Raw genomic sequence first — 22,801 nt, forward strand, 5'->3', positions numbered from 1 at the left:
ACTAAGATTAGAAACAGAGAGAGAAAAAGAAAAAATAAAAATGATTCTGCCCAAGCAGCACCTTTGAGAACATTATTCACTCATTGAACATATCTTCAATTCATGTATCACCTTTATGTCTTTTGCTATATCTGTATCCCACAATGCAATTATCTACCTCAGATATCTTGAAACTTAACTTCCTTTTAAAACTTAACCTATTTTAGACTTGTCTCCAATAAATGAGTTTAGACTTGTCATGAGATGACAAGTTTGTTGAGCTGCTTATATTCTTTTATAATGAATATTACAACAAATGCATTAGCACTAAGTTGTTCAGGGACATGGCATCATCATAAGGGAGCACACAGGAGAACACAAGAAACTGACTAGTGAGATCTCTTCTGCCTATTAAAAGTAATCCAGTCTCAATCAGGGGCTTAGCTCTTTGACACATAGTCTATCATATAAACTGCAAGGAATTATGTTCGTAATCTGTGCAGTGCAGACTTGGATCATGACTGACTTCAAGTTCAATGTATTGCAATCCACAGGAGTAAGGAACCCAACTGCATTCAGTAACAGTAGCTTGTATGTGATATTTAAGAAATGGGGCCTTCACAGAAACTAGCACAAGTAATCATTTCTAAAGGTGAGATAACAGTTTCACAGCTCATAGGGGCCATTTCTGACCAGCCTGAGTTCCTCAACCTATCATGGGTCAGTAGACAACAGCATGACTGGTTGTCAGGCTGAGTTCTTATCGGTAACCAGCCCATGTGGCCAAGGTGCCAGATTCAAAATACTCCATTTCCACCCCAAGAAGACTTTTGGAATTTCTCATAGATCTGTTTTCCCCCAGATATATGTTTCCTTTTTTCCTTTTTTTTTTTTTTAATTTATAAAAAGGAAACACTGACAAAAACCATAGGATAAGAAGGGTACAATTCCACACAATTCCCACCACTCTGTATCCCATCCCCTCCCCGATAGCTTTCCTATTCTTTAACCCCTCTGGGAGTATGGACCCAGGGTCATTATGGGATGCAGAAGGTGGGATATCTGGCTTCTGTAATTGCTTCCCCATTGAACATGGGCGTTGACAGGTCGATCTATACTCCATACCTGTCTCTTTCTTTTCCTAGTGGGGCAGGGCTCTGAGGAAGCGGAGATCCAGGACATACTGGTGGGATCGTCTGCCCAGGGAAGTCCAGTTGGCATCATGGTAGCATCTGGAACACATATCTGGCTGGTACCAGATGTTCCAGATATGTGTTTCTATGTATAACATTTGAACTGTCTTCTTCAGGAGAAGACAGGATCCTCTCAACTTTCAAAACAATGCACATCAACTGGTTATTCTCAGGAGGATGTGGTGTTTCCAGATGAACTTGAATAGACATCCTCCCCCCACCCCCACCTCAACACATGTCAGATAGGCCTGACTGAGACAAATGAATGTGGATGGAACCCATTATACACCCTCAGACATTCCCTGCCTCTCATGCTGCAGTGGCTGGCTGGCCCAATTTCAGCATGTTCCCTTTCCATCCTCTTTGGCTGGTCTTCCTATTCTATGTCATTGTCATGACTTTGGTGACACTGGATACTGAGCATTCAGGAACACAGACTACTGATTTAGTTTTACTTTATGAATAGGATTTGTTGCCTTTTTTATATTTAAAAAGCAAGAAGTATATTTGTATACAAAGAACACAATAGCACAAAGAAAACAACACTCATTCACAACTCCCTCTCCACCCTCCCCCACCCACTCATAGCCCCTGTAAACTTTTTAGTGGATATCTTTTAAATTTTTGACAGGATAAGCAGGATGCAGTTGATTTGTACCTGGGGCCAGAGAGTTTTTCTCCTTTCTTTCTTTCTTTCTTTCTTTCTTTTCTTTCTTTCTCTCTCTTTCTTTCTTTCTTTCTTTTCTTTCTTTCTCTCTCTTTCTTTCTTTCTTTCTTTCTTTCTTTCTTTCTTTCTTTCTCTTAGCTGAGTTATGGTTGCTTTCAGGCAACAGAACAAAAGCATGTTCAAAAACTGTCTTCTAAAACTATGCCTACCCCACCTTCTTACTGCCCTTATAAAATCTCATTGACATGATTTTTAAATTCTCATAATGCCTCACAGTCACAGAGTGTAACTTCCTGGCACAGTTCTCTTGCTTCACAAGGCAGCCATAGATTAAGAGCCAGGGATGTGTTGGCAGGAAAAGCAGACACAGTGACCTTCTTGCTGCATGGAATCATTATGTCTGGGTGTACTCTGAGAGTCTATTTTCAGGTTTTGCATAACTCCAACTCAGAAGGCCAAATACTCCCTCCCTATACTTGATGGAACTGGAAGGAAGTAGGGGAGGGTGTACAGTGTGAAAATGAGACAAAAATGGCCAGTTTTTAGGCTACTCTTAGTGAAGGAACTAAGAGAGATTTAATGTTTCCAAATTCACCCACTTATAATCTAGATTGCCTAGGTAAGTCTTTACCAAAGAAAGTAGCCCTGAAGGTATAACCTGAACCTACAGTAAAATGCTCTTGAAATAGTTTTAGAAGTAGAGTTTCCCCTAAAAGAATTTTGGTCCATACTCCCAGAAGGGGAAAATGATTGGGGAAGATAACCAGAGGGTTCTGAATTCCAATTACAGTGGGATCTCAAATGTTTTTCATCAGGAATCTTTGCTTTTATACCATCACTGAAAGGGAAGCAGATCTGGTAAACACCAGAGGAATTTAGGCACTAGTTCACTTATCTGAGTGAGAAGAGGAAAAAAGGAAGGACATCCTGAAGTATTAATTGGTGTAGATATGACTTAGAAAGGAAGTGGAGGCAAGACCATAGAAGTGAATAAAAATGGACAAAAAAATATATACATAGAGATATAGAGATATAGATATGTAGAGTCAACCTGTCTCTGTGACCTTGGGAGAATTACTGCAGTTTCCACCAGAGAAAGGATGGGGATACAGAAGTTTGGTAATGGGAAAGGTGTGAAATGACACCCCTACTACCTTATACTTGTGTAAATCACTACTGAATTTAAGTAGGGGGTAAGAGTACTGATCTGCTCTGGAATATGTGACAGCGGGGCTCAAACTTGGGGCCTCACCAAGTAAATCCTGTGCTTTGCCTATTATGTTATTAACCCAACTGCTATAATTTCACTTTTTGATGATAAAGTTACCCATTTGAACAACAAAGATTTGACCTGCATAGGTCCATTTATACACAGACTTTCTTTTCTTTTTAAAAAATATTTATTTATTCCCTTTTGTTGACTTTTTTTATTGTTGTAGTTATTATTGTTGTTGATGTTGTCATTGTTGGATAGGACAGAGAGAAATAGAGAGAGGAGGGAATAAAAAAGAGAGGGAGAGAAAGATAGACACCTGCAGACCTGCTTCACCACTTATGAAGCGACTCCCTTGCAGGTGGGGAGCCAGGAGCTGAAACCAGGACCCTTACACTGGTCCTTGCGCTTTGCGCCATGTGTGCTCAACCTGTTGTGCTACTGCCCAACTCCCCAGACTTTCTTTTCTATTCATGGATTTTCTTTTCAAAGATTCAACCAAATGTGAGTGTGTATGTGTGTGTGTTGGTGCCACTAACTCCCACCTGTTCAAGTACCAACTGTACTTCATTTTACTTTTTTCCTCAAAGGCAAGAAGGATGTTATCATCCATCTGATAATTTTATTCCATTCCCAGTGGCTGTCAGCCACTGAGTGGGGTTATAAAGGAACAAAAGGAATCTTTACCTTTCCTTCTCCTGAAAGGAAGTTCTGTGTTTTTTTGTACTCCCTCTCCCCCATCTGCCCTCCTGCCCCATGAGGAGGAAGGAGTTGAGGCTTCACTTATAAACAATTTCACTGTTTCTGGACTGTGCTTTCACTCATATAGGCAGAGAGACACCACAGTCCCAGAGCTTCCCCAGCACTACTGCACCTCCTATTTGCCATTTTCCGGGGTTAAAACATGAACCTTGTGCATGGCAAAGCAGGCATCCTACCCAATGACATAGCTCTCCTGGAAGGATGAATATGGGATGAGCTCACTCACAGACAGAAGTTGAGAAATAAGAACAGAAGGGGAAACAAAAAGCAGAACTTGAGCTGGTTTTGGCGTATTGCGCCAAAGTAAAGGACTCTGGGAATGGGGAGGCTTTCAGTTCCTGGTGCGTGATAATAGGCAGGGAGGTTAGAGTGTTTTGCAGAAAACTGAAAAATTCTACACATGTACCAACATCTGTCTTTACTATTGACTGTCATCCATTAATCCCCCAATTTTAAAAAGAAAAAAAGAAATACCTTTCTGGTCCTCTGGGGTTTTCTCTTGTGCTGTGTCTTCAGAACCCTATACCCAGCTTAAGACCCAATTAAATAAAATAATATTCTGGTTCAACACTCACTGAAGAAACTAAGACTGACATGCAACTCATGAGTCCCAACATTCCTAAATGATGTTCATCTTGCATTAAAAGTGGGGCGGGGAGACGAACACAGAACATGGACACCTTTGAACATGCTAGAGAGGGCTGAATTGATTCCTGTCCCAGAATGGAGACTCTAATCTATATATTCAAGTGGAGCAGGAAAGATGGAATTTTATCTCACCAATTTTAGCCAAAAGGATGTTTAGAAGCTTTCAGGCTGCATGCACCATTTGACATGCACCTGTTGCCCCCAGGGTAGTGACAAATGGCCCCTGCCTTTCCCTGCCTCATTCAAAGCCACCTGGGAAAACAGGAGGCTGTTGCTGAGGATGCTAGAAAGAGATGAGCTGTCATTTTGCAGTCTTGCACTGGCCTTCTACTGATGTCCCTGCAAAATTTCAAGCACCATTCAACTGTTTCCTTAGCAATATTGCTGCTCTTGTGGGAAAGCAGCTTCTTAGTCCTCCCAAGAATTCTTCTCTCTAGGATTTCTTAGAACAGAAACATAGGGCTGGGAGGGAGTGGTATCTGTGTCAACCTCAACTTGCTCTGGTAGGACAGGCCTTTTGTTGGTTAGGCTTAACATTTTGTATAATTTCTTTCTGAGGCTGAAAATGAAAAAATGATTTGGCACTGGCAAATTTAGCTGCACACAGTGGGAAGAGTGGGAATAGGTGAGCAGTAAAAAAGGAGGGAGTAGTTAAAGAAATGAAAGCCTGATCACACAACTGTTAAGATAAAAAGATCAGTTTTTTTGGGGGGCAGGCAATGGTGCATCCAGTTAAGTGCTAACGTTAAGGACCCAGGTTTGAACCCCCATTCCCCACCTGCAGAAGGGATGCTTCATAAGTGGTGAAGTAGGTCTGCAGGTGACTCTCTGTCTCGCTAGCTCCCATCCCCCTCTCAATTTTTCTCTATCTTATCCCATTAAAAAACAGAAAGAAAAAAAAAAAGGCCACCAAGAGTGGTGGATTCACAGTGCTGGCATCAAGCCCTAGAGATAACACTGGCACCAGGAAAAAACAAAACAACAACAAACAAAATGAAAAGACTAGTTTGCTACACTGTGACCCCTCTAAAGGTTAGAGCACAGGCTTTACAGAAGTAAGTACCCAACTAGATTGCAGTTTGCCGCATGCCTAAACAGGTACCGCATGCCTATACAGGTAGTCATTTTCATGATAAGGAATGTGGTCTCAAGAGGATGTGTCCACAGCATGCTGGGATGCTGGGGCAGAAGAAAAATGAGGCCTGCTAGACTCCATGACCCTCTTGCTTCCACAACCTTCTCGTGGATTCACAAAGTTATTGGGAAGGTCCTGGTGTCAGAGGCCAACCATTCAAGCCTGTGCCCTAGCTCACCACTCACCAAGCTAAATCACTCAGTCTGTAAGTCTTTGCTGATATTTCTTGCATATTTGAAATCAGGTTGCTGATATTTCCTGAGGCACCTTACCTGTTTATTTTTAAAGCCTCAAATGACAGAATGCATCTATGTGCGCTTTGTCACTTGGAATGATCAGAGAAGGTCACTTTTTATTTTTTGATAGGGGAGAGCATGTGTACAATCTCCTCCCTGCCACAGATTATGCAGCTGAGCCTTTCACATTTGGGGTGATTGCAGGACCAGCACATGTAGAGTGCAGTGAGTTAGCTTCACTCTGGAAAAACCATAGCATATTTCCAGACAGGTAAGTATCTTTTTTTTTTTTTTTAAAAAAAGGTATTTATATTTTTATGTTAGTAATTTCAGAAAAATTTATTACTTATTGGGTAGAGACATGGAGAAATCAAGAGGGAATTGGAAGATGGTGAAAAATAAAAACAAACGAGAGAGATTCTGCAGTACTGCTTCATTGCTCATGAATTTCCCTTTACAGACTGGGACCAGGGGTTTGAACCCAGGTCCTTGCACACAGTAATATGTGCACTCAACTTGGTGCACCACCACTGGGCCCCTTTTTATTTATTTTACTTATTATCTTTGTCAGTAGGGATATTGCTGGGACTCAGGCCTGCATGACCCCACTGTTACCTTGCTCCCAGTGCCCTTCCTCCCTCCCTCCCTTCTTTCCTTCCTTTTTTCCTTTATTCCTCTCTCTCTCTCTCTCTCATAGGTGAGAAACAGAGGTAGAGAGGGGAGGGAAAGAGGGAGAGGGGGAAAGATAGAAGAGGAGGAGGACTAGGAAGAGGAAGAGGAGGAGAGATATTGGCAGCACTGCTCTACATGCATGAAGTTTCCCCCTCCAGTTGGAGACCGGAGCACTGAACTAGAGTACTTGTGCATGGTAGCATGTATAATGTACTTGGTGAGCTACCACATGGCCTCCTGTTATGCTCAATTATTTAGTATGAGGGAGGAAGGGAGGGAGGAAGGGAGAGAGAGAGAGAGAGAGAGAGGGAGAGGAAGAATGAACTACAGTATCATTCTGGCATGTGGGGTGCTGAGAATGGCACTGGGGACCTCATATCTGTAAGACATCCAGTTTACCACTGGGCCACCTTTTTAACTTACAAAGCCACATTTCATTACTGTATCCACTTTAATTCCTGCTATTTTTCTGGCCTAGGGTGCAATTCATTTTATCTTCTTATCTTCTCCATGACTGGTCATATTTTATCATGTTGTACCTTTTTGGATTACACTTGGGCTCTGACATGGCACTGCTCCAACTCTTAGGCTGGAGTGCCCAAAGGCAAGGCTCTTCCTTGCACAGCCATTTCTCATTTCCTTAGCTCTTTCTTCTTCAGAGACCCAAGAATCGGTTTCCATACTCCATGAAAATATCTAATGAAGATAGATACATGATGAAAAGCCTCTACTATGCTTGAGACACTTGGACCCATTTGTTACAATAGTTCCAGTTAGTCTGACTAGCATGTGAAAAATACACCTGAAAATAAAACACACGCCTCTCCCAAATGTCTTTTCAGGTTTTCTGTCGGAACCGTATTTTCAGCACTGAGTGAACTTTAACAAGATCTAAGAGGTTAAAAGTAGATTCACAGCTGGAAATACGGTTCCGACAGAAAACCCGAAAAGACCCTTGACTTTATGCACCCCAGTTTAAAGAGTGGTCATTTCCTTTTCCTTTCCTTTTCTTTGATGGAAGGCAAGAGACAGAGAGATGACAATGAGGCAGAAAGACAGAGAGGAGAGACACCTTCAATACTATTCCACTGTTTGTGATGCTTCCCCCCAGCAGACTGGATCCTGTGTGTGACAACAATGTGTCACACACAATACTCTACAGGGTATAGCACCACCCAGACTCGGGGTCCAACCCTTTCAAGTCTTAGTTTACATTTCTTTATTTTTTATTTTAAAATTTTAAATTATTTTTATTTATTTATTGGCTAGAGACAGCCAGAAATTGAGAGGAGATGGGGAGATAGAGAGGACAGAGACAGAGAGACACCTGCAAACCTGCTTCACCACTTGTAAAGCTTTACCCTGTAGGTGGGGACTGGGGGCTCGAACCCGGGTCCTTGTGCACTGTGATAGGTGTGCTCAACCAGGTGCACTACCACCCGGCCCCAGTCCTAATTTACATTTCAAGGAAAACTACAGGCTACAGTCTAGAGTATTTCTCAGACCTTCTTTGGGGCTGCAGAGAACAAGGACACAATCAGTTAAGTTCTTGCTAATTAGGGGAATCCACCTAATACCCTACATTTGGGTAAATGAACCTGCAGATAAGAACTGCAGAAGTCTGGAAAGGTTAGGTGGGGCTCAGCTCTCACACGGCTGTGCATTATTAACGCTGGTCCAGGATTCAGAAGCCTGACCTTGGTTTTACTTGAACAAATCTGTTTCAAAAAGGATCTCTGTATACTCAGGGAACAAGATCTCCTTTAATGAGACCAAAATAGAAGATTTAAGTCAGCTGGTGATTGAAATAGGAAAAAAATAGCAGTAACGGCCTGTCCAGGAACTTTCCCCCTATGAGTTAGAATTTTAGACTTTTTTTTTTTGAATTCTAAGAACAGTCTCAGAATAGGAATGCTCTTTGATAGAACATTTCCTTGGCTTCTCAGGCATGCTATAACAAGACAGTGCATTGCATAGCTGATGAACTGCCTTTGAGGATCCTGAATGTTCAGACAAAATGAAGGCAGGCAGGAAATACACACACTGACCTTCCTTTCCAATGAAAATGGAACAAATGACTAATTTCAAAACCATTAACATGTAAAAGTGGCATATTTCTTCTGAAAACAGGGCACAAAAACAGACACAAAGGTTCTCCAAGGAGATTGCTAGTACATGATTATCAGCAACATTTAAATTTCAAAAACACACCAAGGAGGCTATTCACTAGGAGTGTGTAGTGGCAAAGTAGCTGCTTCATTAAACTTAAAGAGCTGTGGTAGAGCTGTGCTTACAGACACAGACCCACGCTACCAAATTACACATTTCTTTTTTCGATGCTTCACTGACCTCATTATATATAGAGAGAAGAGTTTGTCATTCCAAATAAAGTGACCATCCAAGTCTTTATAAACATATCCGTCAGATGCTTGATGGGTTTGCAGACTGAAATACTGTCTGGTCCAGTGAATTAAACAAAACGTGTTCTCTTTTTCTCTTTTTTGGTCTCATTATCCTCTATATGGGACCATTGTCACACTATAAAGGGTTACAAGCAAACTGCCTGCTTCCAACCATGAAGAAAGTTTTGATTTTTTTTTTTTTTTGGGGGGGAATAAACACATTTCCTTGAGGAATGTATAGACATCAATGACAAACCAAGAAAAAGATCTAGGCCACCACAGGGCCAGTTGGATGAGGAAAGGTATGGGGACACGTTCCCAGTGTACTACTTGAAAGGCATATTCTGCTATCATTTTTTTAAATTTATCTCATTAATTCTGATTCTCATTCACACAAAGAATCAGACTAATTTTTTTTTTCTCAATTAAAATGTCTACTTTCCCTTCAACCAGGTAAAATTCTTCAGTTTTGCTGAAGGCAAATCAAGTAACAATTATCATATTTATACATATTTTTTACCTCAAGAAATACTCATAAAACTAATTCAGGTTTTGGAGACCATCCATTTTTTTTTTCATTTAATTTTAATTATATAGATGAACATGGCAATTAAAAATCCAACAACAACCTTGTGCATTAAAAGACACAACAACCACTGGATTACACTTACAAATAACAACTGGTTCCTATGCACAGAGCCTTGCAGAGCAAAGGGTTAGGTAGGGATGCAGAACTTCACAGATTAGTTGGGGGGCTCAGACATGAACAGGGCACATTAGAGAGGCTTAAGTACCAAGTTTAGTCAACATATCTGGGAACAGGCAAAAAAGAGTGAGTTGTCTGTGGGATATTACATGGAGATGAAACATGAGTGTATTCTTCAAATGACATTCCACATGCCCAGTGCTAAACAGCTACAAGTTTAGCATAAAGAAGGGTACAGGGAATAGATCATGCAGACTGATAATACATGTGGAATGCATTGTAGCTACAAATGAGAGCTGAAGATGCTGTACAAACTGGAAGCTCTGCATTTGTCATTAGGTTCATAAGCATTTTCTATCAGCATCTGGATGGATGATCACAATTAAAGAAGTTGAACACTTTGGGGGCTGGGAGATAGTCCACCTGGCAGAGCACACACCTTACCATGTGTGAAGCCTTAGATTTAAGCCCACAGCACCACATAGAAACAATATGCATGGCATCAGGGGAAACTCTATGGATAGAAGTATAGGGCTATGCTATCTCTCCTTTCTCTGTCCCTTTCCATTTTAAATTTTAAAAAGGAAAATTAAAAGGGCCTGTCAGGAGCAATGGAATCAAGCATGTGCAAGACCCTGATGAAAAAAAAAAAAAAAAGAAGTAAAAAGAAAGAAAGTAGGTTTAGAGGTTTATTCCATTCTGGGCACCCTACCCTCCTCTGGGCAAACTATACTGGTCTGCTAATTCTTTTATTCTTTCTTTTCATTTTTATAGCTCTTCATTGATTGGCTGATTTTTTTTTTTTACATTTTATGGGGGAGGCTAATGGTCTACAGTCCAGTTGTTCACACATCAGTATAATTTTCCCTCTTCCTGTGATAGGTATCTGCAAAACACACTTAGCTCCAACTTAGATCCTTTCCCACAGGTGTGCCAATTTGTAATCCCAGTTCCCTGCACTGTAGCATAAAGCTAGTTGCTGGCATGTTTCCTTGGGGTTTTTCCCTTTATGCATTTCATTAGGACCACAGGAATGTTGCATACTTGTCTTTTCATGAACGTGTTCTCACTCTGCATTCTGCCAAACTAGAGGTGAGGAGTATGTGGTGGGGGGAAGGCCCTGCTGGAACTCTTGCAAGATCATGAGTCCCAAGACAGATTTGACTGTATTTCCCTCCATTTATGTAGAAGAATAACCAAAGCTATTCAGTTTGCCAGGAAATTAGGAAGGCAATTACAGAGCAAAGACTAAAACTCTTTGGATTTTGCTTTTTTTTTTTTTTGCCTCCAGGGTTATTGCTGGGGCTCAGTGCCAGCATTGTGAATCCACTGCTCCTGGTGGCCATTTTTTTCCATTTTATTGAATAGGTCAGAGAGAAATTGAGAGGGGAAGAGGAGATAGAGAGGGGGAGAGAGAGATAAACACCTGCAGACCTGCTTCACTGCTCAGGAAGCATCCCCCTTGCAGGTGAAAGCCAGGGGGCTTGAACCTGAGTTCATCTGTATTATAACATCTATGCTCTACCAGGTGCACTACCTTCCAGCTCCTGCTGATTTTACACATATTTGGCTTTGGATCTATGGGACCTCTGGAAGCCTTTAGAGAAAAGGCTCAAGAGTCCTGGTTTTGAATCAAAGAATCTTAGCTTTGAATTTCCATCAGACTCTTATTGATAGAGGAGAGTTGATTCTAAGCCTTGGTTTTCTTCTTGATGCTAAAGACCTGTAATAGGTGGAGGGCACTTGGTGATAGGAGTGCTTACAATTCTAATGAACATCAGGGCTAATAAATTTTGGAGACTAAGATGGGAAAAAGAGGTCCTTTCTTTTAGGTCTCCTTGATGAGCCTACCCCTCCTGTGGTCTCTTTGCTACCTTTCCATCTTCCCAAGGAAATATTTTTTTGAGAGCAAAATTTCTGTCATCTGTTTGGACAGTCTTGGGTAAACAGAGGTAAAAAAATCACATAAATGGAGTAACTCTTCTTAGCCCTTAAACATTTCTCCCTGCCTCTCCACTATATACACTCTCCACTTTGAGCCCCATCTTGCCCAAACCAGAGATTCTTCTTTATTGGCTCTTTAAAATGGGTCCAGTCTTTGAAACTATCAAAATATAAAGAACCATAAGAAAAAAAAATCACTTAACTGAGTGTTAACTTGAAATCACTTTATCACTTAATCTCTTCACAGTTGTATATCCTGGATTCTTGTGGACCATGAAATTGGTGAAGCATGAGGCCTCTTTCTTGACTTTCTACCTACCTCAGGGTAAAGCACTCAATGCAAAGCATTTACAAACTCCTTCAAAGGAACCTCTGAGGTGTTTTTTTTTTTTTCCCCTAATCAGAGCACATAGCCTCTCCCACATAACCCTGCTGGTTGCCTGCCTCAGCTTACTATGCATCTCAACTTTGGCATTTGGGTCAATGTCTGCATCTTACACTGTCCCCACAAGAGAGAATGTGTGCTTTATATGGATGATTTTTCAATATTCAGTACCAGCTCACTTTCTCCCCAAGTCTCCAAGAGAACCTAGTGTTGATAGACTATTAGACATGCCCCAGTTTATAGTAAAGGCTGTCTTCAAACCAGGGCATCACTTAGACCCCCTCGACCACTTTGAAGGAAAGTCCCTTCACTCTTTTCTATATCTAGTCTCACCAAAAAACAAGGGGTGAGGTTCCTTAACATGATTCAGGTTGTTTGATAAAAAGAAAAAGTTTACACCAATGCTGAGTTTAATTACTAGCCAAGACAACTAGACAACAGACTTTACATTTTCACCTGATGGTACTATTCCCTCAAAACAGAATCACTTAAAAAAAAAAAAAAAAAAAGAAAACCAAAAACCAATTATACCATAAATAGCAGCAGAAGAATGAAATTTCTTAAAAATTTAATACAACTGTTCATTTTCAATTCTCAAGGTGCTTAATAAATATAGTAGGTCTTTACTGCCTTCAGGGTGACAATAACAGCTATTCCCCCTATGGAGCTCGTTCATTTGCTTGATAGGCTAAAAATCTCTGGCGTGTCACAAATTAACAAGATGTTCCTGAGGACTGTATTTTATTCTTGAATCTCCAGTTTCACTAATAAATGTAAAAAACACATGTAGCCAGATAAGCCCCTGGAGACTAGCCACTGTGGATGCTGAAGAAAGCAAGTTATTCCAGCTAAGATCAGCATTTACTTTCACTCTAGAGACTGTTTCCCAAATTCTCCTCCAATTGCTTGATGTAAGGCGATGAAATTTGTTTCTAGTGACTAACTAAAGGAAAAAAAATCTAATAAAAGTTTTGTTATATAAAGGATATCTTCTGGGCTGGGGAGATAGTATAGTGGTTAAGTAAAAGACTCTCATGCCTGAGGCTCTAGGTTCCAGGTTCAATCCTCAGCATCACCATAAGCCAGAGCTGAGCAGTGCTGTGGTCTTTCTCTGTGTGTCTCTCATTAAAATAAATAAAATACGGATTTAAAAAAGGATATCTTGCCAAAAAAAGTATATAAAATTTTGGATTATCAGATAATGACCTTTTCATAGTTGTGGCTTGTATGGGCCCCTCTCTCATCCATCAGAGAGAGAGAGAGAGATAGAAAGAGAGAGAGAGAGAGAGAGAGAGAGAGAGAGAGAGAGAGGATTGTTGTTTTCTTAACATGTTTACCACAAAGATTTCAAATAGAGAATAGGACTGAAAATCTAATATAGTTTTTAAGAATTTTTTATTGGGAAATTAATGTTTTACATTCGACAGTAAATACAATAGTTTGTACATGCTTAACATTTCTCAGTTTTCCATATAACAATACAACCCCCACTAGGTCCTCTGTCATTCTTCTTGGACCTGGATTCTGCCCACCCCTCCACCCCAACCCAGAGTCTTTTACTTTGGTGCAATATGCCAATTCCAGTTCAGGTTCTACTTGTGTTCAGGTTCCAGTTCAGGTTCTACTTGTGTTTTATCTTCTGATCTTGTTTTTCAACTTCTGCCAGAGAGTGAGATCATACCATCTGTTTTGGACTTATTTCACTTAGCATGAATTTTTCAAAGACCCTCCAAGATTGGCTGAAAACAGTGAAGTCACCATTTTTAATAGCTGAGTAATATTTCATTGTGTATATATACTACAACTGGCTCAGCCACTCATCTGTTGTTGGACATCTGGGTTGCTTCCAGGTTTTGGCTATTACAAATTGTGCTGCTAAGAACATATGTGTACACAGATCTTTTTGAATGGGTGTGTTGGGTTCCTTAGGATATATCCCCAGGAGGGGAATTGCAGGATCATAGGGTAGGTCCATTTCAAGCCTTCTGAGAGTTCTCCAGACTGTTCTCCACAGAGGCTGGACCAATTTACATTCCCACCAGCAGTGCAGGAGGGTTCCTTTGACCCCACAACCTCTCCAGCTTTTGCTGCTGTTACCTTTTCTGATGTATGACATTCTCACAGGAGTGAAGTGGTATCTCACTGTTGTCTTTATTTACATTTCTCTGACAATCAAAGACTTGGAGCATTTAAAAAAAATTTTTTTTAATATTTATTTATTTTATTTATTTTTTCCCTTTTGTTGCCCTTGTTGTTTTATTGTTGTAGTTACTATTGTTGTTGTTGTTGTTGTTGGATAGGACAGAGAGAAATGGAGAGAGGGAGGGGAAGGCAGCGAGGAGGAGAGAAAGATAGACACCTGCAGACCTGCTTCACCGCCTGTGAAGCGACTCCCCTGCAGGTGGGGAGCCGGGGTTCGAATCGGGATCCTTATGCCGATCTTTGTGTTTTGCGCCACCTGCGCTTAGCCCGCTGCACTACAGCCCGACTCCCGACTTGGAGCATTTTTTCATGTGTTTCTTGGCCTTTAGGAACTCTTCTGTAGTAAATATTATGCCCATGTCCTCTCCCCATTTTTGGATGGGGTTATTTGTTGTCTTGTTGTTGTTCTGGTTATCAGTCTCTTGTCTTATGTATGACATGTAGAGATCTTCTCCAATTCTGTGGGGCATCTCTTGGTTTGGATAGTGGTTTCCTTTGCTGTGCAGAAGCTTTTTAATTTGATGTAGGCCCATAAGTTTATGCTTGCCTTAGTCTTCTTTGTAACTGGATTTGTTTCATTGAAGATGTCTTTAAAATTTGTGTGGAAAAGAGTTCTGCCAATATTTTCCTCTAAGTATCTGATAGCTTCTGGTCTAACATCCAAGTCCTTGATCCACTTGGAATTTACTTTTGTATTTGGTGAGATATAGTGGTTCAGTTTCATTCTTCTGCATGTTTCAACCCATTTTCTCCAAACCATTTGTTGAAGAGACTCTGCTATACCCATTTAATAGTCTCGGCACCTTTCTTAAAGATTAGATATCCATAAGTGTGGGGGCTCACTTCTGAGCTCTCAATTCTCTTCCACTGGTCAGTGTGTTTATTCATGTTCCAATACCAAGCAGTTTTGATGACAATGGCCCTATAATACAATTTGAGATCTGGGAGTGTGATGCCTCTAGTTCTGTTCTTTTTTTCTCAAGATTGTTTTGGCAATTCTAGGTCTTTTCTGGTTCCAGATAAACAATTGTAGCATTTGTTCTATTCTCCTAAAATATGTGGTTGGTATCTTGATGGGGATAGCATTAAATTTGTATATGTCTCTGGGTAGTATATTCATTTTGATGATATTAATTCTTCCAACCCATGAACATGGAATATCTTTCCACTTCTTTGTGTCTTTTTCAATTTCCTAGAGTAGTGACTCATATTTTTCAGTATACAAGTCTTTCACTTCTTTGGTTAGGTTTACTCCTAGATATTTTATTGTTTTTATTGCTGTAGTAAAAGGAATTGATTTCTGGATTTCATCTTCTTCTAACAGTGTTTGCACAGAGGAATGCCACTGAATTTTTTTTTAATATTTATTTTATTCATTTATTCCGTTTGTTGCCCTTGTTGTTTTATTGTTGTAGTTATTATTGTTGTTGTCGTTGTTGGATAGGACAGAGAGAAATGGAGAGAGGAGGGGAAGACAGAGAGGAGGAGAGAAAGATAGACACCTGCAGACCTGCTTCACCGCCTGTGAAGCGACTCCCCTGCAGGTGGGGAGCTGGGGCTCGAACCGGGATCCTTATGCCGGTCCTTGTGCTTTGCGCCACCTGCGCTTAACCCTCTGCTCTATAGCCCGACTCCCTGCCACTGACTTTTGAATGTTAATTTTGTATCCTGACACCTTACTGTATTGCTTGATGATTTCCAAAAGCTTCTTGCTGGATTCCTTAGGTTTTTCTATATATGCTATCATATCATCTGCAAATAGGGAAAGTTTGATTTCTTCTTTTCCAATCTGTATCCCTTTAATTCCATGCTCCTGCCTGATTGCTATGGAAAGAACTTCCAACACTATGTTGAATAGTAATGGTGATAGTGGGCAGCCCTGTCTAGTACCTGATCTGAGGGGAAATGCTTCCAGTTTTTCACCATTGAGTATGATGTTGGCTGTAGGTTTACTATATATAGACGACACTATCTTCAGGAATTTTCCATATATTCCCATTTTTTGTTGTGTTTTGATCATAAAGGGATGTTGTATTTTGTTAAAGGTTTTCTTTGCATCTACTGATATGACCATGTGGTTTTTGGTATTGCTTTTGTTGATGTGGTGGATCACGCTAATTGATTTGCGTGTATTAAACCAAACCTTGCACCCCTGGATAATCCCACTTGTTCATGATGAACAATCTTTTTAATCTACTGCTGTATCTGGTTGGCTAGAATTTTGTTCAATATTTTAGCATCTATGCTCATCAGAGATATTGGTCTATAAGTTTTCTTTTTTGGTTGTGTCCCTGTCTGCTTTTGGTATCAAAGTGATGTTGGCTTCACAGAAACTGAAAGGCAGTATTCCAGTGTCTTCAATCTTCTGGAAGACTTAAAAGTAGAGGTATTAGTTCTTCTTTGAAGGTTTTGTAGAATTCATTTGTAAAACCATCTGGTCCAGGACTTTTATTCTTGGGAAGGTTTTTGATTAATGTTTCAGTTTCATAATATGTGATGGGCGTGTTCATGTTATCTAGTTCCTCTTTAATTTTGGAAGTTCGTAGGTATCTAGGAAATCGTCCATTTCTTCCAGGTTCTCTATCTTGGTGGCATATAGTTGTTCATAGAAGTCTCACATGATATGTTGAATTCCTGTGGTGTCTTTTGTGACATCTCTTCTTTCATTTACAATCTGATTTATTTGTGTCTTCTCCCTTTTTTGGTTTGTGAGTCTGACTAAAGGTTTGTTGATTTTGTTCACTCTTTCGAAAAACCAACATTTATTTTCATGATCTTTTGTATGGTTTTCTTATTTTCAATGTTACTGATTTCTGCCCTAACTTTAGTGATTTCTGTCCTTCTGGTTGCTTTAGGGTTCCTTTGTTCTTTTCTTCTAGGTCGATAAAATGTGCAATCAGGCTGTTTATTTGTGCTTTTTCTTGTTTCCTAATGTGTGCTTATATGGTATTGAACTTCCCTCTCAGTACTGCCTTAGCTGTGTCCCAAATATTTTGATAGCTTGTGTCTTCATTTTCACTGAACTCTGGAAACATTTTGATTCTTCCTTTATTTCCTCTTTGTTAAGTATTGTACTGTTGAGCTTCCACCTTTTGGAACTATTACTAATCTTTTATTGATTGTTAAATGTTAGTTTAATTCCGCTGTGGTCTGAAAAGATTCTTGGGATGATTTCAATGCTCTTGAATTTGCTGATGCTGTCTTTGTGGCCTGACATATGGTTTTTCCTTGAGAATGACCATGTGGACTTGAGTAAAATGTGTCTTCCATTTTCTTGGCATGAATGACTCTGAAAATGTCCAATAGTTCTAGTTTATCTATCTCTTCTTTTAGCTCCCTCATGTCTTTATTGATTTTCTGCCTGGATCATCTGTCAAGTTGAGAGAGTAGGGTGTTGAAGTCCCCTACTATGACTGTGTTGCTGTTAATATATTGCTGTAGCTCTTTCAGTAGATGTTTGGTGTATTTAGATGGCTTCTCATTGGGTGCATAGATGTTAATAATTGTTAAGTCCTCTTGATTGACTGATCCTCTGAACATTAAGTACTGTCCATTCCTATCTTTTTAAATCTTATCTATTTTAAAGTGTATTGTGTCAGATATGAGAATAGCTGTTCCTGCCCCTTTTGGGGGGGCCATTGGCTTGTACGATATTTTTCCATCCTATCACTTTAAGTCTGTGTTTGTCTTGCTGAGTTAGGTGGATTTCCTGTAGACAGCATATTGTTGGATTGTGTTTTCTGATCCATCTTCCTACTCTGTGGCTTTTAATAGGTGAATTCAGGCCACTGACATTTATTGATATCAAAGATTGAAGATATTTTAATGCCATTCTTGTAGAGTTTTAGAGTGTTCTGATATTTGGCATGTTTATGGTGGTCTGACTATTTATAGGAGACCTTTCAGAACATCTTTCAGGGCAGGCTTGATGATAGTTGATTCCTTCAACTGTTGCTTGTCTGAGAAGGTTTTTTTATGCCTCCATCTAGTCTGAATGACAGTCTAGCGGGATACAGTATTCTTGGTTGAAAGCCTTTCTCACTGAGCACTGGATAGATATCTTGTCATTCTCTTCTGGCCTGTCGAAGAGCCCAGAAGAGTGTGGAGAAGTCTGCTGCTAATCTTATGGGTTTTCCTCTGTAGGTGACTCTTTGTTTTTCTCTTGCAGCCTTCAGGATCCTTTCTTTATCTTTATTCCTTTCCATTCTAAATATGATGTGCCTTGGTGTCTTTAAGTCTGTGTTAATTCTGTTTGGGACCCTCTGGGCTTCTTGAATCTTTATGTCTTTGATATTGTCTAGACTAGAGAAGTTTTCAGCTATTATGTCCTGAAGAATGCTTTCTTCCCCTCCCTCTCTTTCTTCCTCTGGTAAGCCAATAATGCATATATTACTTCTTTTGAAGTCATCTCATAGGTCTCTGTTGTTGTTTTCAGAATATCTTAATCTCTTTTTGAGATCTCTTACTTCTTTTTTAGTTGTCTCAAATTCATCCTTGATCTTGCTAATTCTGTCTTTAGAATTGACTCTATTCTGTCACCTCTCTACTGTTTTCTGGAGTTCATCTATTTTGTCACCCTGTTCTGATACTGTTTTAGCTTGTTCAGTTTGTTCAGCTAGTTGTGTTCTTAACTCAGCTATTTCAGCTTTCAGCTCTCTGATAACCTTGAGATAATTAGTGTTTTCTTCCAGAGTCTCATTTGTTGTTTCTGCATATCTAATGACAATTCTTTCAAACTCTGTACTCATTCCTGTGATTATTTCCTTAAGTAGTGTTGGATATTGACCTCATTATTTTGTGCTTCAATATTTGGGTGGATTTTTGGCTGGATTCTTGTCCTGGTTCATTTTTCCAATATTTCTTCTTGTTAGTTTAACCATTTTATATAGTATGTTATGAGGTCTCTCTCTCCGTACTTTTCAAATTACTGATGCCCCTTTTTTCTTTTAAAGATATTGATTTCATATGAGACTGAATTTCATCTGAGTGAGAATGAGCACCAGAGCACCACTCCAGTATATTTATCACTGAGGACTGCATGAGGAGTCTTGGGCATTCAGGTCCTGTGTTCTACCAGTTGATTTGTTACCCTTACTGTGTCACCAGCATTTATATCCCATTCTTTATATTATTTATTTATTCATTTATACCCATTGCTCACAGTTACTAGAATTAATCATTTCATTTGGGGGCTCAGAGGATTATGTTTATTCTAATTGCCTTTCCACATTTAGTGCATAGATTTCTTAGGTAAAGAATTTTCCTTCATCCATTAGTTGAAATCTGGTTATTCTGAGACAAAATTTCCCCAGGGGGAAAAAAAGGAAGAAAAGAAAGAGAAAAGGCATGATTACTACTTACTTCTTTTCTTTTATTGTCAGTTTTGGAGTAAAGGATCGGGGCTCTAGTGACTGAGTTGCTTTTGTTTACATTATCCTTAAAGGTCCACCTGTATTTTTAAAGAAACAAAAAGACCACTACTTCACAATTAACCCCTGATTCTTGACTGCAGAAAACTAGATTTGTGATTTAGAGGGATACAACTTAAGTTGTAGGTATGGTTCCTGTTATTTTATAGTAGTCTTCCTACTGGAAGCCAAGTGGTGTTCCCTTACCTTGCTGTGGTGTTTGACTCTTGGGTTTATGGCTGATATGACCTTTCTTTAGGTTCCACACACCTTGCAGGTGGAGAAATACTGCATTTACCAATTCCTTAGGAGAATGGGAAAAATTCTAAAACACCCCCCTTTGCTTGTTAGAATGCTTGGAGTCATTTACTTTTGTAGACTACCACATTTATTTATTTATTTATTTTAGGCTACTGCTTTTTTCCCCCTTAGGCTACCACTTTTATGCTATTTACCATACACATCCGAAGGTGTCTCAAATGTGTGGAAGCACATCCACAGAATGATGCAGCTTACACAGTCTAGCTGAAGCCATTGAGCCTGAATCAGCTAGGGCTTTGTCTCTGACCCATCAAGAAGCCATTCTTGTCCAATGAAGCCTGCAGGTACCATCTGGCATGGACATACCTTAGTCCAGGGCTGCTCTGGTGACATATTGACAGGCTGCACAATCTTCCACTGGGGGAAAATCTGCACTGTGGGTAAACTGAACTCGGATAAGACATAGCTCCTTATTCTTTTCTTTCCTTGTTTTTACTAATAGGAGGGAGACCATTTAAGATGTCCGTAGACTGTCTTCCCACCAAGGCATTTATAAGTTTTCTCTAACAGTGGCTGACAAGTGTCTCTGAGAGTGAAGAGGATTCGGGTCTTTCTTTTCAGCTCCCTTAGAGCAGACACATTCTCTGCCCATTACTGCCTTGTTTTACCGGCAGGCACCTGCCAGTTAGACATCATAACAGAGTGATAATGGGAAGATGATATGCTGACTTTGTCCACACACTTGAAAAGGGATGTACTCATGAAAAATGTGCATTCTGGGAACCCAAGATGCTCCTGTGCTTATCTGCATTACCATTTAGTTTACATATGAATGTAGAAGAGCAAAGCAGTGTGAAGAGAAATAACAGAGGACTGACTCAGAGAAGAGTCCTAAATGGCCTTGTTCACACCAGTGTGGGGATACCTGCTCTAAACAGGATGGGCAGTGGGAGAAGAGATGCTGCCAGAGGCTCAAGATGGAAACATTCTTTTTCCTGGATTTTCTGGAATTCACCAAGAGCTGCTGAACTAAGGAACTGGCAAAAACATCCTCTGTGACTTTCACACATTCTGGGAAAAAAAAAAAGAAAAAAGAATCAAATATTCTCTTTGAAGCAGAGACAGAAGGGGAAGTAAACATTTTAAGTAAGCTAATATGAACAATCCAGTTCCTACCAAGAATTTTTCTAGTAAACAGTTCTCAGTCAGAAAGTCCTGTTATTAAGATACCTACATCTCCTGGAGTAATTTGGCGTACAGACTTTTGGCTAGTGTAAATAAAAGCATATTCTCCATCACATATGTGCATAAATATGCCCTATAAAATACCATCTTTTTTTCCAAGCCAATAAAATTTCAATTTACTCAATTAATGATTGTAACATAATACCATCCTTATGCTAACAATTCACCATAAAATCTTATCATGCTGAACTTAGCCATGAAACCCTGGCACTACTGAAATATAATTACTACAGAGTTCTAATATGGGCACAACAGGAGGGAGATAAGTGTCATCAAATACAATGTATTTGTCAACTAGGAGAAAAGTCAGGTATTACTAGCTATACCAGTAAAAAAGTGTTACATTTTCTTTTTGAAAACGGGGAGGGTTATTATTGTACAGTTTTACCCTTGGTTTGAATCACATCTTTCTATCAGCTAGTAATGTCTCCTCAAACTGAGGATAAAACACACAGCTCATATTTGAAATAATATATCTAAAAGTAAAGTGCCTAGCATAGGGCATGACTTGTAAACACTACTAGCTGCAATGATTGTGCTAGGGTCACACCTCAAGCATCTCTAGGCACTTTATTGCTTTCTGTATATCTGTTCCAACCATCAGGCAGTTACCACAAAGGCACTAATATGGGAGGTGACACAGTACTTTGAGAGTCAGAGTGGAGCAGGAAAAACAGATGAGTTTAGGATCAGGTACATGATTTTGCATGTTGGCTTTTTTTAAAGCCACTTAAAAAAATTGGTGATTAGTAGTGTTATACAAGATTATAAGATTATAGGGTATAGTTCCACACTTCACCCACCACCAAAGTTTTGTGACTCTTACCCTCCCAATGATAATCACCATGGTTCTCACAAAGTCTTTGATAGTTTGTTTACTTCTGTACTTTTTCTCAAATTCATGTGTTTCAATTCTCTACATTCCACACATGAGCGAAACTATCCAGTAGTTGTCTTTTACCCTCTACTTATTTCGATAAGCAAGAATCAACTCGAGTTCCATTCATTTTGTCCCAAAGGATGTAATATCATCTTTGTTGATTGCAAAGTAATTTTACATGGAGTGTATATTCCATAATTTCTTTTTCCCTTTCCTTTCCTTTCCTTTCCTTTCCTTTCCTTTCCTTTCCTTTCCTTTCCTTTCCTTTCCTTTCCTTTCCTTTCCTTTCCTTTCCTTCCTTCCTTCCCTTCCCTTCCCTTCGCTTTGCTTTGCTTTCCTTCCCTTCCTCCCTCCTTTTCTTTCTTTCCCCCTCCTCCCTCCCTTCCTTTCTTTTTCTTTCTTTCTTTCTCTCTCTCTCTTCTTTCTTTTTGCCTCCAGGGTTATCACTGGGGCTCTGTCCTGGCACTACAAATCCATTGCTCTTGGCAGCTATTGTTTTTTTTTTCCATTTTATTTGATAGGACAGAGAGAAATTGAGAGGGGTGGGAAATTTAGAGAGGGAGAAAGATAGGCACCTGCAGACCTGCTTCACTACTTGTCAAGTGTCCCCACTATAGGTGGGAAGGGTGGGGGCTCAAATCCTGATCTTTGAGCATAGTATTATGTGTGCTTAACTGGGTGATCCACTGCCTGTCTCCCTATTCCACAATTTCTCTATCCAGTCTTCTGTCTATGAGCATTTAGGCTGCTTACTCCTTTGGCTATTGTGAATAATGTAGCTATGAACACAGGGATATATATATCGCTTTCAAGTGAATATCAGCTTTTTTTTTTTTTTTATTGTCTCAAGCATTATTACTGGG

The 22,801-nt window shown here is 39.8% G+C and overlaps 1 protein-coding gene across 1 annotated transcript in view; it reads right to left on the reverse strand.

Annotated features, from left to right (window-relative positions):
- MARCHF3 (membrane associated ring-CH-type finger 3) overlaps positions 1–22,801 on the reverse strand; it is a 194,892-nt gene that overhangs the window by 54,357 nt on the left and 117,734 nt on the right. The window lies entirely within an intron of this gene.

This window comes from Erinaceus europaeus, chromosome 2, assembly GCF_950295315.1.
Source record: "Erinaceus europaeus chromosome 2, mEriEur2.1, whole genome shotgun sequence".
In the NCBI taxonomy this organism is placed as follows: domain Eukaryota; kingdom Metazoa; phylum Chordata; class Mammalia; order Eulipotyphla; family Erinaceidae; genus Erinaceus; species Erinaceus europaeus.